Genomic DNA, 17,595 nt, shown 5'->3' with positions numbered 1-17,595 from the left:
CTCCAGAATTGCACACAGAATTCCAAATGAGGTCTCGCCAGGGACCTATACAAAGGTAATATCACCTCCCTTTTTCTGCTGACCATTCCTCTCCCTGTGCAGCTAAGCATCCTTCTGGTTTTTACCATCACTTTATCCATCTGTTTGGCCAACTTCAGATTATTAGATACAATCACCATCAAATCCCGATATTCTGTCATACTTAGAAGAATTTTACCTACAGTACTATATCTTTCCTTTGGATTTTTGCATCTTAAATGCATAACTCTGCACTTTTTAGCATTAAATCTTAGCTGCCAGATCCTAGACTATTCTTTGAGCTTCACTAGATCCCTTCTCATTTTTTTCACACCTTCTTGGCTGTCTATTCTGTTGCAGGTTTTGGTATCATTGGCAAAAAGACAAACTTTCCCAACAATCCTTCTACAATGTCGCTCACAAAAATGTTGAAAACAACCGGTTCAAAGACCAATCCCTGAAGCAAACTACTAATAACGCCCCCCTCCTAAGACTGAAATCCATTCCATTACCCTTTGTTGCCTCACGCTAAACTGTTACATTTGGTGGTCTATGGGCTATCCCCACGAAATGCTGCCCTCACTTTCAGTCCTGGGCTAGCTGTGCCACTCCCTGACATGGCAATATGCCATTGGACCACAACATAGCAGGACACCACTGACTCCAACATGCCGCACCTCTCCCTAGGCATGCGCATCACTCCCCTACTCTTAAAGGGATTGTGGCAGGAAAGCCCCACAGCCCCTAGATATGACATCATCATTGTTGCCCTATAAAAGGGCAGCTCCCCAGAAGCAACTCACCTCAGCCAAAGGCAGTTACCATGAATAGTGTATGTTGTTTCTCACTATGTTTCTGCCTTTGTCCCAGTCTTCATCTCAGCCTGTTTCAGTCTTTATCCAGTATTCATCTTAGCCTGTTCCACTCCTTGCCTGCCTGTCTCAGCCCTATTTGTCCTTCCTCCTTGGATGGATACCATGTTTGACCTTCACTTGGACTCTGGATATACATGACAGTTGCCTGCCCTTGACTCTCGCTTGGACCCTAGACATGTCTGTTCACTGCCAGCCTATAACCTTAGCCTTGCCTTGGACCACCTCTTCTGATATCAGAGGCCTTTGCCTAAGTCCTGCCAGCCCCGGCACTAAAAGGCTCAACCCAAGGGGAATGTGGGCTAGTAAAGGTGAAGTTCCTGATAAATCCCTGCTGCTCCTGGGTCAGCCTGCTGACGGTGTGAACCCACAGGGTTCCTCTCTCCAGGTAGAGCCAATCTTTCCTCAGCTCAAGGGTCCATAAACACAACAGGATCTTGCAATGCATTGGATTCAAGAAAATGCACTATCCTCTGTTTTAGCATCAGTTCCATTAATTTTCTCACCACAGAGATCAGACTAACCAGCCTGTAGTTCCTAGCCTCTTCCTTACTTCTACTTTTATGAATTGAAACAACATCTGCCCATCTCCAGTCCTCTGGAACTACTCCCAACTGTAAAGAAACATTGAAAAGGTCAGCCAGCAGTGTGTCAGAACTTCTCTTAGTTTCCTTGGATGTATCCTATTTAGCCCCATCGCTTTATATACTTTAAGTTTAGTTAGCTCCTCAAAAACACATAGGGGCGGATTTTAAAAGGCGCGCGAATAGCCTACTTTTGTTTGCGCTCCAGGCGCAAACAAAAGTACGCTGGATTTTAGTAGATACGCGCGGAGCCGCGCGTATCTGCTAAAAACCTGGATCGGCGCGCGCAAGGCTATGGATTTTGTATAGCCGGCGCGCGCCGAGCCGCGCAGCCTACCCCCCTTCCCTCCAAGGCCGCTCCGAAATCGGAGCGGCCTCGGAGGGAACTTTCCTTTGCCCTCCCCTCACCTTCCTCTCCCTTCTCCTACCTAACCCACCCGCCCGGCCCTGTCTAAACCCCCCCTTACCTTTGTCGGGGGATTTACGCCTCCCAGAGGGAGGCGTAAATCCCCGCGCGCCAGCGGGCCTCCTGCGCGCCGGGCCGCAACCTGGGGGCGGGTACGGAGGGCGCGGCCACGCCCCCGGAGCGCCCCGGGCCGTAGCCACGCCCCCGTACCCGCCCCAAAACGCTGCCGACACACCCCCGAAACGCCGCGACGACCGGGTCCGCCCCCCGACACGCCCCCCTCGGAGAACCCCGGGACTTACGCGAGTCCCGGGGCTCTGCGCGCGCCGGGAGGCCTATGTAAAATAGGCTTCCCGGCGCGCAGGGCCCTGCTCGCGTAAATCCGCCCGGTTTTGGGCAGATTTACGCGAGCAGGGCTCTGAAAATCCGCCCCATAGTTCTGAAAATTAATTTAGGTTTTCTTCACTTCCACTCTTATATGACCCCTGTACCAAAGGGCCACCTTCCCAGCCCTAAGGAGCATTTGTCTGGCTTTCCCAGGTTGGGGAATAGTCTCTTACAGGGTGTAGGGCCAAATTGGTTGTAGACACTCTCAAATATAGTCTATAAAGTCCAATGTCCACACCTCTCTTGTGCTCCAAACATAAACACATTTATTGTAATCCACAAGGATAGAATTCAATTACCCCAAAATTGACTGGGTAAAATGTAACATCAGGACATGCTAGAGACATAAAGTTCCTGGATGTAATAAATGATTGTTTCATGGAGCAATTGGTTCAGGAACCAATGAGAGGGAGCTATTTCAGATTTAATTCTTAATGGAACACAGGATTTGGTGAGAGAGGTAACGGTGGTGGAGCCACTTGGCAATAGTGATAATAACATGATCAAATTTGAACTAATAACTGGAAGGAGGACAATAAGTAAATCTGCAGCTCTAACACTAAATTTTCAAAAGGGAAACTTTAATAAAATGAGGAAACTAGAAAAAACTGAAAGGTGCAGTTGCAAAGGTTAAAAGTGTTCAACAGTTGTGGACATAGTTTAAAAATGCAGTCCAGATGTATTCCATGCATTAAGAAAGGTGGAAGGAAGGCAAAGCAATTACCAGCATGGTAAAAAGGTGAGGTAAAAGAGGCTATTTTAACCCAAAAACTATCCTTCAAAAATTAGAAGAAGGATCTAGTCGAAGAAAATAGGAAAAAGCATAAGCATTGCACGTTAAGTGTAAAATATTGATAAGGCAGGCTAAGAGAGAATTTGAAATGAAGCTGGCCGTAGAGGCAAAAACTCATAATAAAAACTTTTAAAAATATACCCGAAGCAAGAAACCTGAGAGGGAATCGGTTGTTCCGTTAGATGACCAAGGGGTTAAAGGGGCTCTTAGGGAAAATAAGGCCATTGCAGAAAGACTAAATGAATTATTTGCTTCTGTGTTTACTAATGAGGATATTGGAGAGATACTGGTTCCAGAAATGGTTTTCAAGAGTGATTAGTCAGATGAAATGGAAGATGTAGTAGGCCATATGAACAAACTAAAGAGTAGCAAATTACCTGGACTGGATAGCATGCATCCCAGGGTTCAGAAGGAACTAAAAAATGAAATTTTAGATCTATTAGTTAAAATTTGTAACCTTTCATTAAAATCATCCATTGCACCTGAAGACTGGAGGGTGGCCAATATAATCCCAATATTTAAAAAACGGCTCTGGGGCAATCTGGGAAACTATAGACCAGTGAGCCTGACTTTAGTGCCGGGAAAAATAGTGAAAACTATTCTAAAGATCAAAATTACAGAGCATATAGAAAGACATGGTTTAATGGAACACAGTCAACATGGATTTACCCAAGGGAAGTCTTGCCTAACAAATCTGCTTCATTTCTTTGAAGGGGTTAATAAACATGTGGATAAAGGTGAACTGATAGATGTTGTGTCTTTGGATTTTCAGAAGGCATTTGACAAAGTCCCTCATGAGAGGCTTCTAAGAAAACAAAAAGTCATGGGATAAGAGACAATGTCCTTTCGTGGATTACAAACTGGTTAAAAGAATCACTGCTCATTCCAACATTAGGGTAGTGTTTGATCTAATGGGATCATTGGATCAGACTACCATATATAGCTATTCTGTGATGGTAATAGATGACACCATTAGATATCCATGGGCAATCCCCCTGTAATCAGTGATTAGACCAAACCATAAAGAGAATGCTATGGAAGTCTGTTGCTCCAGATACCCACAGTTGTGGCAAATTTATATGCCTGATTTTGTTTGCCATAAGAGAAGTACTGCAAGCCTCACTGGGTTTCTCACCCTTCAAACTGGTATTCAGTCATAGGCCTAGAGTAATATTACATGCAGTCAAGGTGTATTGAAGTGAAAAGGACTTGATACATACAAATGAAATTTGTTGTTTCCAGAGGATGTGGTTAGTGCAGTTAGTGTAGCTGGGTTTAAAAAAGGATTGGATAAGTTCTTGGAGGAGAAGTCCATTAACGGCTATTAATCAAGTTGACCTAGGGAATGGCCTCTGCTATTACTGGCATCAGTAGCATGGGATCTTCTTAGTGTTTGGGTACTTGCCAGGTTCTTGTAGCCTGGTTTGGCTACTGTTGGAAACAGGATGCTGGGCTTGATGGATCCTTGGTCTGACCCAGCATGGCAATTTCTTATGTTCTTATGTTGACTATTCAGGTGCTGCAGAAGCTCCAAGTAGTAGTGCATTGTGCAAAAGTCAGCCCAGGATGCCTCACCATTAGGATCAAAAAATAAAGGAGAAATCACTCTGCATAGTATCAATATTGGGCAAAAGCAAGCCCAGGATGCCTCACCATTAGGATCAAAAAATAAAGGAGAAATCACACTGCGTAGTAGCAATATATCAAGGCCAAAAACCGACAGTGTCAATACTTAATCACATTTAACCATAGACACAAAAAAATGAATTTGTTTTTATATATATTTATTTATTTATTTAAACACTTTTATATACCGAAGTTCGTATGGACATTACATCGGTTTACATAAAACAAAGGAAGCAGAGGTAGCGAAATTGGAAAAAAAAGTTACAATAAAACAATTAATTGATTAAATAAGAGGATCTAAGAAAGAAGAGGAGGGAAGAGACAAGCAGAGAGGAGAGGGGGTGAAAGGTAGAGGAAATGTTAACTGGAGAAATATATATATATGTAAAGGCATCAAACCTGGAGCTTCACCATGAATTCCTTAAGTGAAAGATTCCACCCCATGTCATTATATGCCAGTCTTTTATGATTATATACCTTTAAACAAGTGCAATGCTTATACTAATGAAGAACATTTGAAAAGCTTCTAAAAAAAAAAGCATCCTTTGTTGAAAAGTGTCAATTTTAAAGACAAAATCAATTCATAGTAGTGCAAAACACTTAATTCTAAATTTGATGCCCATATCAATCAACAAACAGGTTACTTAACTTTTGCAAAATTTCCCATGTTGCTTCATGTGTAAAGGATCTAATAATTCCAAAATGTATTCAGAGAGTAAAAAAGTCCCAACACTGATGTTTCGAAACTGATCTTCATCAAGAGACCTGCACCAAAAAACAGGGGTTACGGCACTTTCCTCTAAGTGCAGCTGCAAGGATTTCACAGCATCCCATGGCAATTTGTTTTTGAAATCTATCTTGGCAGGGGCCGTCTTGAAAATCCAGAAGAGCATATGATAATACTTTGATGAAGCAGACCCATTATTTATTCTTCCATTTTCATGGTTAAAAAAGTATAGCCCTGTTTTTGCCTCCTTGTGTTTATGGTTAAACGTGATTAAAGTATTGACACTATCGGTTTTTGGCCTCACTATTAAGATCAACAGGTGTGACTACAGGAATGTCAGCTGGGGGACTGGGTTCCCATTCTGCTCCCCACTAACAGGAACAAGCTATTAGTACAATGGTGGGACGGACTGACTGAGGAAAGCCAAAAATATCTCTGAATAATAATGGATAACACCCTGGCAGTTTCAAGGATTAAAATGCACACCATTTCTTTCTCTGACCTCTTTTTTCCTTTGAAAGGTCTTCACCTTCCAAAGATAAAACAAATGTTTAAACATTTTCAAAGTTTCTCCTTAGCTATTTTCAAAGTCATGGATCTAATTGAATTGGAACACTGCATTATTTATCATCATAATCCCATAAATACAGCTTTAACAGCTGCTGAGTAAGCTTCAAAGAAATGATGTATTTTGTAACTCAAGATGCATTGTCATAATAAAAAGAGCGCACCCATTATTTCAAAAACATTTCAGTATGTCAAAATAGTCTATGATGAGGGTGTGGTGTAGGTAAATGGAGTTCACTCTGAGATAAAAAGAATGACCAACAGGATGTCTCAAGGCTCATTTATGAAGCCAGTTCTATTCAATGTTTTTGTATGCAATATTACAGAGGGGTTCACAGGAAAGGTTTGTTTTGATTTTTAGATCACACTAAAATGTATAATAGGGTTAACTTGCCAGTAAGAGTGGAAAATTGAGGCATGGTCTGAAAAAGCCTGATGTAGTTGAGACTTATCAGATAAAATTAAATGCTATTTGGGAAAGTGCATGCTGCGCACATAGCAAATATTAGATGGGTTTTATAGCTTATTTACTTCCAGCTTCATTCCCAGTCTCCTCTTGCTCCTTTCTTTTCCCTGCTTTCTAAATATTCCCTCCCACCCCTACAGCTGCTCAATCCCTACCCTGGTGACTAGTTCACATTCTCATCCTCCTCCCCTCTTCCTTGCCCCCTGCCAGTACAATCCCTAACCCTGACTTCCCTTCCTATCCCTATCCAAATTTCAGTTTATTCAAGTTTATTAATCACTAATATTTATAGTTCTCTATGCGAGGTACACCACATGATTATATAATCATAATAAATGAATAATAATGTAATATAAAATAAACTGTAAATAAAAATCACGATCAAATAATAAAAACCTAACATGTATAAAAGCCAAAAATGACAGAATACATTAATAGCATAAACCACTACTGAATGTTTTTATACAATACAAAAACATAAGAAATTGCCATGCTGGGTCAGACCTCCAACAGAGGCCAAACCAGGCCACAAGAACCTGGTAATTACTAGGGATGTGAATCGTTTTTGAACGATTAAAATTATCGTCCGATAATTTTAAAATCGTTCTAAACCGTTAGAGTACACGATACAATACAAATGCCCACGATTTATCATCAGGAGCATTTATATTGTATCGTTAAATAGGGCATGGGAATTATTTGGGGGAGGGTGGGAAAACTGGCACACCAACACAACCTCTAAACCCACCCTGACCTTTTAAAACAAATTCCTTACACTCCCCCACCCTCCCGAACCCCCCCAAAATGTTAAATTACCTGGTGGTCCAGTGGGGGGGGGTCCCCGGCGCGATCTCCCGCTCTCGGGCCATTGGCGCCATTTTGGCTACCACTGATAAAAAGGCGCCGATGGCCCGAAAAAAAAACCCCACCCCGACCCTTTTCAAATTACCCCTTTGCTTCTCCCACCCTCCCGACCCCCCCAAAAACCTTTTAGATGTACCTGGTGGTCTAGCGGGGGGTCCAGGAGCCATCCCTTCAATCGTGCCGGTGCCGGTGCTGGAGGTTTCAAAATGGCGCTGATCGCCTTTGCCCTTACCTTGTCACAGGGAGCGACAGTCGCTCCCTGTGACAAGGGAGTAATTTGAAAAGGGGTAATTTGAAAAGGGTCGGGGTGGGGTTTTTTTTTCGGGCCATCGGCACCTTTTTATCAGTGGTAGCAAAATGGCGCCGATGGCCCGAGAGCGGGAGATCGCACCAGGGACACCCCCCCCCCCCCCACTGGACCACCAGGTAATTTAACTTTTTTTGGGGGGGGGGGGTCGGCGTGGTTTTGTTTATTTGCTCAGGCCTCACTAAAAATTTAACAATGTGAATTGGAATCGGAACGATTCCAATTCACAATCTCTAACAATTCGATTTTTCCCTCCCACCATCTGAACCTGATCGTTAAGACGATCAGGCACACGATTCACATCTCTAGTAATTACCCAAACACCAAGAAGATCCAATGCTACTGATGCAATTAATAGCAGTGGCTATTTCCTAAGTAAACTTGATTAATAGCAGTTAATGGACTTCTCCAAGAACTTATCCAAACCTTTTTTGAACCCAGCTACACTAACTGCACTAACCACGTCCACTGGCAACAAATTCCAGAGCTTAATTGTCATTGAGTGAAAAATAATTTTCTCCGATTAGTCTTAAATGTGCTACTTGCTAACTTCATGGAATGCCCCCTAGTCCTTCTATTATCCGAAAGTATAAATAACCGATTCACATCTATTCGTTCAAGACCTCTCATGATCTTAAAGACCTCTATCATATCCCCCCTCAGCCGTCTGTTCTCCAAGCTGAGCAGCCCTAACCTCTTCAACCTTTCCTCATAGGGGAGCTGTTCCATCCCCTTTATCATTTTGGTTGCCCTTCTCTGTACTAAAAAATTAAGCTGCCACAATAAACATCAGGTAAAGGCCAGAGTAAATTTTTTAAAAGTCTCAACAAGTTTCATAAACTCAGAAAGTTGTGATCCGGGTATCTAGTGGCAAATGGTACCAAAGATTCAGAAATGGCACATCTCAAGTTCAATCTAATCAGTTTTAGGGAGGGCTGTACTAAAGCAGCTTGCATGGAGCATAGCTACTAGAGATGTGAATCGGAACCGGAATCGGTTCGGATTCCAGTTCCGATTCACATGTGGGTTTTTTCCATCGGGCCCGATCGCATTTTGTTTATCGGCTGCGCCCAAGCCGATAAACAAAAAACCCACCCGACCCTTTAAAAGTAACCCCTTAGCTTCCCCCACCCTCCCGACCCCCCAAAAACATTTTACAGGTACCTGGTGGTCCAGTGGGGGTCCCGGGAGCGATCTCCTGCGATCTCCCGCTCCGGGCCGTCCTCCCGGCTCCCGGGCCGTCGGCTGCCACTAATCAAAATGGTGCCGATGGCCCTTTGCCCTTACCATGTGACAGGGTATCCGTGCCATTGGCCGGATCCTGTCACATGGTAGGAGCACTGGATGGCCGGCGCCATATTGTGCTCCTACCATGTGACAGGGGCTGACCAATGGCACAGGTAGCCCCTGTGACATAGTAAGGGCAAAGACTATCAGCGCCATTTTGATTACTGTCAGCCGACGGTCTGAGTGCAGGAGGTCGCTCCCGGACCCCCGCTGAATCTTGTACTGGATCTCACTCTGCTTGTCTACTGCCTGCCTCTGAACCTCGGACTGGACCTCACTCTGCTTGTCTGCTGCCTGCCTTGGAACCTTGGACTGGACCTTACTCTGCTCGTCTGCTGCCTGCCTCGGAACCTTGGACTGGACCTCACTTTGCTCGACTACCCTACGGCGGGATCAGGGCTCTTGGCCATCCCTAACCAGCCTGCCCTCTGACTCTAGGCAAGCGCCCTCCTCCTACTCCTGCTGCTGGCTCCTGAACTCTGCCTGTCTTGCCTGCCAGCCATCTGACTCCAACCGCACCCCACTCCACATCCAGACCTGGCACCTATACCATGCCTCAGGGGCCCACCTAAGTTCAGCTGGTCCCGGCACCCAAGGGCTCAACCCACGGGGAATGTGGACTGGTATTGGCAAAGCTCCAGCTGGCCCCTGTCTTCCTCTGGGCCTCGCCTCCTGATATTGGGGACCTGTGGGGGTTTAACCTCTCAGGTAGCATCAACCCCAACTCAGGCTAGGAATCCACTGACCATGCCATGGTTTCTATACCAAGGTACTTGATCTCAATTCTCCACACAGAGTTCCCACATCATTTCTCCAAACCATTACTGAGCTGATTTTATGTAATAACATCTTAGTTTCCCAGCAGAATTCTTTCAACAAATTCACAGAGTAGCAATGGGATCTACAGCAGCTCCTGATGTTGGCAATCTATATGTTGCCAAATCTGAAGAACATTTTGTTTATCCATCTGAAAATTTCAAGTTCGTTTGTCTCTAGAGTCATTACATAGAATAATATTAATTTGGGTTAGTTCTGAGCATAACCTACAACCATTTCATCAGTTGTTCAATTTACAGGATAAAAATCTTCATTTTACTATGACCTAACATCATAATTCCATCACTTTTTTGGACATTTCCATTTGCCAATGTGAGTCCTGGCTTGACACTACCATTTACCATAAACCTATCGAGCACAATAATTTATTGCCTTTTGAAAGTCACCACCTGCGCCCCTTCAAATGTGGATTAACTGAAGGACAACTCTTGCACTTAAGTCGAATGTGTTCAATCATCACAAAATTTGATGCACAATGTATAGAAATGACTTGTCGCTTTACCCAGCAGGGTTATCCCAAAAAAGTCATCAGAGCAGTTTGTTTACTGGCACGTTTTTCGGACCAACAACAATTGCTGGAGTATAAAGCACAACACAGACAAGAAGACATTACATGTGTCCTAACATTTTCCAAAATTACACACATGATTGTTTCTTCTATCAAGGAGAACTGGCACATTCTGCACTATCACTCTGTGTTCAACAACTCACCGCTATTTTCCTGTAGATGAGAAAGAAATGTTAAGGATTATGTAGTGTCAGTGGTGCCGTGTAAAATTCCAATTGCTAATGCTCAGACCAAGGGTCATCAAGCTTGTGGCTCATGTCTTATGTGCAAGACTACGATACCAGGAACTGAATGGCAATATCTTCAATCTGGCATAAAAGTTGCTTTGACAAATTCCACTGATTGCAATTCACAAGCTGTCTCTTATTTACTGCTTTGTCCATGCTCTTTAATATATATGGGGTGCACAGCTAGGAAATTACAACCAGGCTTATTGAACATAAGAGCCACATTAAAACCCAGGTGTTCTATAATTCCCTGCATGGCTCACTGTATTCAGGCTTGTCACTTTTTTTTTATATACCTACATTGGACCATTCTCAAACAGGTTCTATTCCCCCCTCATCGTGGGGACATAAATGCAATCCTGAACAGATGTGAGAAGTTTTGGATTTTTTATCTGGATTCTATGGCATCTCATAGTCTGAATAAAAAAACAGAGTGGCACTCTCTTTAATGTCATCTGCGATTGTTTCTGTAACATGTTCAAAGTAATCTTGTTTCTGACTAGTTAGAACAGATCTTAATTGACAGGTCCTTTCCCATGCTTGTTCCTTTAAGATGGACAGGTTTGACAGGTCCTTTCCCATGCTTGTTCCTTTAAGATAAATAAATAAATATAAATTATTTAAATAAATAAATTTAAATAAATGGCATTTGACAGTGGCCAACTCCTCTGTCAAAGAAATGCTGCAGAAACAAGTGCTGCTCTCATGTAATGTATTTAGGTTTATAAAGCAGTAAGTAATGTTACACAATTTTATTCGGTATATTTAGTGAACCTCAGTTGTACAAGTGTGGTATTCACCTTTCAGAAGATTCTCTTCCTGCATGATATGATAATCCTTAAAGATGTTTTTGTCTCACTTTTATTTAGCAATGCTGTTGATTGCTTTTAAATTTTACTCCAGGATACAATGTGAGCTTTGATTCAAGTCCATTACTGAGTGCTAATTCTGATCCATAAGAACATAAGAAAGAACATAAGAAAATGCCATACTGGGTCAGACCAAGGGTCCATCAAGCCCAGCATCCTGTTTCCAACAGTGGCCAATCCAGGCCATAAGAACCTGGCAAGTACCCAAAAACTAAGTCTATTCCATGTTACCATTGCTAATGGCAGTGGCTACTCTCTAAGGGGCGGATTTTAAAAGGTCCGTGCGCACCGGCGCGCCTATTTTGCATAGGCCGCCGGCGCGTAAAGCCCCGGGACGCACGTAAGTCCCGGGGCTTTCGAAAAGGGGAGGGAGGGGGCGTGTCCGGGGGCATTCCCGAAATGATGCATCATTTCGGGGGCATGCCGCGGCATTTCGGGGGCGAGCCTGGGGGCGTGGCGCTGTCCCGGGGGCATGGTCGAGGCCTCCGGACCAGCCCCCGGGACCGGAGGACGGAGAGGGGCTGCCGGCCGACGCGCGCAAAGTAATTTTGCTGGCAAAGGTAAGGGGGGGTTTAGATAGGGCCGGGGGGGTGGGTTAGGTAGGGTAAGGGAGGGAGAAGGAAAGTTCCCTCCGAGGCCGCTTCGAAATCGGAGCAGCCTCGGAGGGAACAGGCAGCACCCCTGGGCTCGGCACGCGCAGGTTGCACAAATGTGCACCCCCTTGTGCGCGCCGACCCCGGATTTTATAAGATACGCGCGTATCTTATAAAATCCAGCGTACTTTTGTTCGCGCCTGCTGCGCGAACAAAAGTATGCGCTCGCGTATCTTTTGAAGATCTACCTCTAGGTGAACTTAATAGCATGTAATGGACTTCTCCTCCAAGAACTTATCCAATCCTTTTTTAAACACAGCTATACTAACTGCACTAACCACATCCTCTGGCAACAAATTCCATAGTTTAATTGTGCGTTGAGTAAAAAAGAACTTTCTCCGATTAGTTTTAAATGTGCCCCATGCTAACTTCATGGAGTGCCCCCTAGTCTTTCTACTATCCGAAAGAGTAAATAACCGATTCACATCTACCCGTTCTAGGCCTCTCATGATTTTAAACACCTCTATCATATCCCCCCTCAGTCGTCTCTTCTCCAAGCTGAAAAGTCCTAACTTCTTTAGTCTTTCCTCATAGGGGAGTTGTTCCATTCCCCTTATCATTTTGGTAGCCCTTCTCTGTACCTTCTCCATCGCAATTATATCTTTTTTGAGATGCGGCGGCCAGAATTGTACACAGTATTCAAGGTGTGGTCTCACCATGGAGCGATACAGAGGCATTATGACATTTTCCGTTTTATTCACCATTCCCTTTCTAATAATTCCCAACATTCTGTTTGCTTTTTTGACTGCCGCAGCACACTGTACCGACGATTTCAATGTGTTATCCACTATGACACCTAGATCTCTTTCTTGGGTTGTAGCACCTAATATGGAACTCAACATTGTGTAATTATAGCATGGGTTATTTTTCCCTATATGCATCACCTTGCACTTATCCACATTAAATTTCATCTGCCATTTGGATGCCCAATTTTCCAGTCTCACAAGGTCTTCCTGCAATTTATCACAATCTGCTTGTGATTTAACTACTCTGAACAATTTTGTGTCATCTGCAAATTTGATTATCTCACTCGTCGTATTTCTTTCCAGATCATTTATAAATATATTGAAAAGTAAGGGTCCCAATACAGATCCCTGAGGCACTCCACTGTCCACTCCCTTCCACTGAGAAAATTGCCCATTTAATCCTACTCTCTGTTTCCTGTCTTTTAGCCAGTTTGCAATCCACGAAAGGACATCGCCACCTATCCCATGACTTTTTACTTTTCCTAGAAGCCTCTCATGAGGAACTTTGTCAAACGCCTTCTGAAAATCCAAGTATACTATATCTACCGGTTCACCTTTATCCACATGTTTATTAACTCCTTCAAAAAAGTGAAGCAGATTTGTGAGGCAAGACTTGCCCTGGGTAAAGCCATGCTGACTTTGTTCCATTAAACCATGTCTTTCTATATGTTCTGTGATTTTGATGTTTAGAACACTTTCCACTATTTTTCCTGGCACTGAAGTCAGGCTAACCGGTCTGTAGTTTCCCGGATCGCCCCTGGAGCCCTTTTTAAATATTGGGGTTACCTTTGCTATCCTCCAGTCTTCAGGTACAATGGATGATTTTAATGATAAGTTACAAATTTTTACTAATAGGTCTGAAATTTCATTTTTTAGTTCCTTCAGAACTCTGGGGTGTATACCATCCGGTCCAGGTGATTTACTACTCTTCAGTTTGTCAATCAGGCCTATCACATCTTCTAGGTTCACCGTGATTTGATTCAGTCCATCTGAATCATTGCCCATGAAAACCTTCTCCATTACGGGTACCTCCCCAACATCCTCTTCAGTAAACACCGAAGCAAAGAAATCATTTAATCTTTCCACGATGGCCTTATCTTCTCTAAGTGCCTCTTTAACCCCTCGATCATCTAACGGTCCAACTGACTCCCTCACAGGCTTTCTGCTTCGGATATATTTTAAAAAGTTTTTACTGTGAGTTTTTGCCTCTACAGCCAACTTCTTTTCAAATTCTCTCTTAGCCTGTCTTATCAATGTCTTACATTTAACTTGCCAATGTTTATGCTTTATCCTATTTTCTTCTGTTGGATCCTTCTTCCAATTTTTGAATGAAGATCTTTTAGCTAAAATAGCTTCTTTCACCTCCCCTTTTAACCATGCCGGTAATCGTTTTGCCTTCTTTCCACCTTTCTTAATGTGTGGAATACATCTGGACTGTGCTTCTAGAATGGTATTTTTTAACAATGACCACACCTCTTGGACTTTTTTTTTACTTTTGTAGCTGCTCCTTTCAGTTTTTTTCTAACAATTTTTCTCATTTTATCAAAGTTTCCCTTTTGAAAGTTTAGCACGAGAGCCTTGGATGTGCATACTGTTCCTTTTCCCTTCATCCATGATAAAGAGGAATTCGAAACGCCACATCAGGTGATTCAAGAGACAGCGTTTTAAGCTTGGCCAGTTCCTGTGGACTCAAAGAGTTGTTTATAAGCTCATGTTAAAGTTTTTCTTCTGGAGATTCAAAGATGTTTCAGCTTATAAATTTATCTTTAGTAAAGGACACTTGTTATTTGCAACAACAAAAATATTTAAAAAAATATATACTTACCTGGGATTCTTAGATATTGGATTCATCCTGGGCCAATTATAAAATGTACAGGCACTCATTCTATTTACAAGACTTAGGACACCACATTTAAGGGTGCAATCTAAGTGCCCTATTGTATGAGGTCTTTTTGAGTAAAGCTCTTATATACAGAAAAATCATTTGCTCGCATTGCTACTGTAGGTGAAATCTTGTTTTGTGCTTTAGAGTTTTTTCACTACTTGGACTTTTCACTTTTTGAGTCTGTGATTTCTGCATAAAACAGAGGAACTAAAAAACATTCCTCCTTGCTCTATGACTTTCAACTAAAAGATCCATACATCCACTAAGGATCCTGACCTTATATAGGAGCAGGCAGCAGCCACAGCAGCAGCCTCACATGTAGGTGCTGTGAAATACATGATATGCTCCTCTAACACTAATTTACCTGCCAGCCTTTCTGCAAAGCTACATTTTAGTAGGGATCCCACTGGAGCCCCTCACTAATAGATGCCTTTTTTTTTTTTTAAGGAAACACACCTAAAAGTGCAGAGTCATGCATTAAGGGCGCATAAGAAAAGTTAAGATAGAGAGTCAGAAGAAGAATCAGAATAATATCTCAGTCTCTCTCAATAGCAAAATGCTGCACCTCATGGGCAGGGAAGCTCTCTGGGGACAGAGCCTTCCATTCTGGGATCTCCCCTAGCACCTGTTTGGGATGCAGCTCTCCTCTTTCAAACTTAGTGCAAATAAGTCTCTGCATGATTCTCTCTGTCAGTCAGCAACTCTGTAGGTTTTTAAGGGGGTTTTACTCGAGTAAATGCACTTTACTCGAGTCAGTGGGCTTTTGAAAATTGCTTCAATATATGCCTTTGAATTGTCCATAGGATTTACTTGAATAAGGGCACTTTACTTGAGCAAATGGCTTTTGAAAATTTCTATGGTAGCATGTTACATTTATGTGTGTTTCTCCTTTGAAAATTATCCCTTTGTATTTATTCCCATATCTCTTTCAATTTATCTGGCTGGGCATTCATGATAATTGAATTTTGATTTAATTATTTCTCTTTCCAAGCCTGTGCTAAAGGTGAATTTCATACAGGTTCAATAGGTAGTGAGCTCCAGGGAGGGCTTACGCTCTGAGAGGTCAATTATCAAAGGCTTTGGCCAGCTAATTTTTGGTGTTAGCCAGACAAAAAACAAGATTTAAATATTTACCCCTGCCGAGCAGATATATTTTGCGCACACAATTCACTGGGGTAATTTTCATTGGGGGTTATGTACAAAACACTTTTATAAAGTACTTTTACATGCATACTAAATAGGCATTTCTGGAGGGAGAACTGGGGCTGGATTGGGACTTTCGATTCTCAATTGTATGCATGCAAATCCACGTATATAAAGTAACTTTGTTCATGTATGGCACACACAGGGTTCTATGCAACCTGCAATCTAAAAGCATGTTTATTTACATGATTTCTTACCCACCCTTTCATAGGTCAGGACGGGGTACAATAAAACATCCATAATAAGTTAAAAACAGAGTACAATAATACCATAGACCATTTTTATGTATAAATCTCCTTTGAAAGTTCTGGCTGAAGTCTGCAGGTAAAAAGTACCTGCAGGCTAAACTATGTGTGGGTTCTTTGACACTTTGCACAAAATGTATCCTGATAAAAAGAGGTGTCGCTGGAGATGTTCTAGAGCAGGGTTAGCCAGATTTTGAGAGCTATCTGTCTAAAATTACATGCTTGCATCTGGTCAGAAAAATACCTGTCCTAAAGTTATCCAGTTAGTGATGTGTGTGACCTTTTCTGTGTATATTCAGCAGCAGATTTATTCAGATAAGCCCGGCTAAATATCTTCCAAATTTACATGCATAATTTTGCTCAAATAACTTACCCCACTCACCAGTTCTCTGAATATTGACCTTAAGTTGGTATATTGTGCTTTCTTCATTTTTTGTTAGAAGCTCTCATGCAGTAAAAAAAAACTAAGGTACATATCCATCCAAACTGGATATGGGCTACATATATTTCTCAGGTGTACTTTGGGAACCTCTTTAGATGAAAGGTGTGAACCCCCTCTTGGGATAGGGGGAGAAAAAAGATGCTGCCTTAGAAATAACTACAATAGGAAAAGATAGTGTAACACCAGATGCCAACCTGGGAAAACCAGAGCAAGACTGAAAACATTATCAGACCACTCCTATGAAGGTGATTAAACCCCCATTGAAGAGATGAGTCAGAGGGTCAGGTTAGGGGAATTGCAAATGACAACCCATAACTATTACTGTGGATTACAGTGAACTATCGTGTCACAAACAAATAATGGCAAAATCTTAAATTGTACAACATTGATTAAGAGTTTGTGATGGAACTGTATTGAAAGACAATCTTATCAAACAAACAAATCCTTGCCCTGAATGACAAGGGGAGTCAGAACCCTTGGGTACCTGGTTTTCCAAGCAGAATAAAAGGCTATGCAGGATAGGAGAGCTTTCACTTGTTTTTCTTTTCATAATCTTGTCTTGATCTTGGTCTTGTGGCTGGTCCTTCCAGGCTGGGGAAAAGTGGATAACAGGTTATCGACTTAGCTGAGCTAGAAAGCTATGAGCCTAGTTGAGCTATAAACTCAAGTATAGATACTTAGCGGAGATAAAAGATATGAACACATGGGGCAGATTTTCAAAGGGTTACGCGCGTAACCCCAAAACCTGCTCCTGTGCGCGCCGAGCCTATTTTGCATAGGCTCGGTGGCAAGCACAAGCCACGGGACACGCATATTCCAGGGGTGGTCCGGGGGCAGGGCCGAGGCCTCCAGCACAGCGGCTGTGCTGGGGGATGGTGCGTCGGCAGCCGGCTGGTGTGTGCACGATACGCCTGCCAGAGGCAGGCGTAAATAATTGAAACAAGGTAGGGAGGGGATTTAGATAGGGCTGGGGGTGGGTTAGATAGGGGAAGGGAGGGGAAGGTGGGGTGGGAGCG

At 42.8% G+C, this 17,595-nt stretch overlaps 1 long non-coding RNA gene across 1 annotated transcript in view; it reads right to left on the bottom strand.

Annotated features, from left to right (window-relative positions):
* The window catches only part of LOC115080879, a 48,596-nt gene that overhangs the window by 7,520 nt on the left and 23,481 nt on the right, over positions 1-17,595 (bottom strand). Inside the window, exon 2 of the long non-coding RNA XR_003853696.1 lies at positions 17,064-17,170. This is a non-coding gene — a long non-coding RNA (uncharacterized LOC115080879). The remainder of the gene's footprint in view (positions 1-17,063; positions 17,171-17,595) is intronic.

Source organism: Rhinatrema bivittatum, chromosome 1, assembly GCF_901001135.1.
Source record: "Rhinatrema bivittatum chromosome 1, aRhiBiv1.1, whole genome shotgun sequence".
Taxonomy (NCBI): Eukaryota; Metazoa; Chordata; class Amphibia; order Gymnophiona; family Rhinatrematidae; genus Rhinatrema; species Rhinatrema bivittatum.
This window is presented reverse-complemented; position numbering and strand designations above follow the sequence as displayed.